The 1,733-nt window shown below is 44.7% G+C and overlaps 1 non-coding gene across 1 annotated transcript; it reads right to left on the bottom strand.

Moving 5' to 3' along the window:
- Nucleotides 1–1,366: 1,366 nt before the first annotated feature.
- LOC145403505 (5S ribosomal RNA) lies at nucleotides 1,367–1,485 on the bottom strand. Its single transcript, XR_013898022.1, has one exon. It is a non-coding gene; the product is annotated as a 5S ribosomal RNA (ribosomal RNA).
- Nucleotides 1,486–1,733: the final 248 nt, after the last annotated feature.

Consider the following 1,733-nt stretch of genomic DNA (forward strand, 5'->3'; position numbering starts at 1 on the left):
TGCATCCGGCATTGAACCAGATAACCATCCTTACCGATACCTGGAGCGAGAGAGAGAGAGAGAGAGAGAGAGAGAGAGAGACAGACAGACAGAGACAGAGACAGAGACAGACAGACAGACAGACAGAGTCAGGGACAGAGACAGAGAGAGAGCATTAAGTAGGTTACAGTTAACAAAGACCTGTTGACATATAACGAGGTTATTTGCTGAGGTAAAATTAATTATTCTGAAAATGGCATGCGTGACAAGGTAGATTTCGAAATGAATATATTAAAAAAAAGCAAGCAAGCAAAGAAGAAAGGGCATAGGAAAAAGAGGATAACAGTGTGTGTGTGTGTGTGTGTGTGTGTGTGTGTGTGTGTGTGTGTGTGTGTGTGTGTGTGTGTGTGTGTGTGTGTGTGTGTGTGTGTGTGTGTTTAAACAGTGAAGTGTACCGTCACTCACAGTAGTTCATGGGAGTCTGTGTGAGTGTGGGTGAATCCAATCCCTTTCTGGACGGCGAGTTGGTGTACAGCCACGTGACGACGCACACACAAACGCACACAACGTTGTCACGTGGCCAGCGACTCGTCGTACACAAAGGTTTTGGGATTTGATTCAGCCACATCCACACAGACCATCTTGAACATTCACCCGTCCCCGCCACGGAGGGGCTCGGGGACGGGTATTGTTTTCACTCAGATTGTCTGTTTGTTTGTTTGTTTGATTGCTTTTTGGACTGTCTGTCTGTCTGTTAACAACTTTACGCGAAAATTACTGTTGCGTTTTTGACTAAAATTACATGGATGATGGGCTCTGACCTTCTGATTACATGATTAAATTTTGGGTCAAACTGGGCCAGGGCCCAGGCTGTAGGCCCAAAAAATGTTTAAAAAAACGGAGACTGGTAAAAATCGTTTTTTCGTCATAACTTCTTCAAATTCGTCATATGGAGATGAACCCAAAACCTAAAGGTGCATCTTTCAAATCTGCATCCTATGACATGCCTCACTACATCAGGGGGGTCACCCCCTAGTTAGAGGTAGGGGGGGTCATTGTCAGGTGGGTCGGGTGTAAAATTTCAAATTGGCATAATATCGTCAACTTTCACCCGATTTACTCCAAATATGATATGTGACATCTTTGACCAGGTATCCTGTCGTGTTTATACGTAAGCACTGAAATGACTGCCTGGGACGGGTTTGTTTTGCCTTGGCACCGCTTCTTGTTGTAAATGAAGCTACACCGTTTAGTGCCGTTACCGAGTCATCATTCATTCATTCATTGCCAGACACCATGTATCCCAAACGGGGTGGCCAAGGGCTTAGAGTTAATTGTTTTACAGGGAGGGGCACTAATCCTCCACCAACCCCACTTGACGTAGGGATGCCAACAGCATCTGGTGTTCCCAGGCGGTCACCCATCCAAGTACTAACCAGACCCAACGTTGCTTAACTTCGCTGATCGGACGGGAAGCGGTGTACTCAACGTGGTATGGCCGTTGGCAAGTCAAGTTTGGAAAAAAAAAAAAAAGTACATAATTGACAGACTAATCAGATAAGCGAAGTAAGACTTGAAGATAGAAATGAAAGAGGAATTCTGAAAAGATAGAGAAATATACTAAGAAACAGATGAGGGAGGAATCTTTAATGCGCTCAGGCTCCTGTGATTCATTCTCAACTGAATGAAATCGTCTGTCTATCTTGATATCTATTGCCAGACGCCTTAATCCTGTAAGGGGTGGCCACAAGCAA

Source organism: Coenobita brevimanus, chromosome 60 (genome assembly GCF_032717465.1).
Source record: "Coenobita brevimanus isolate Jiangsu-jjx chromosome 60, ASM3271746v2, whole genome shotgun sequence".
NCBI classification, from domain to species: Eukaryota; Metazoa; Arthropoda; class Malacostraca; order Decapoda; family Coenobitidae; genus Coenobita; species Coenobita brevimanus.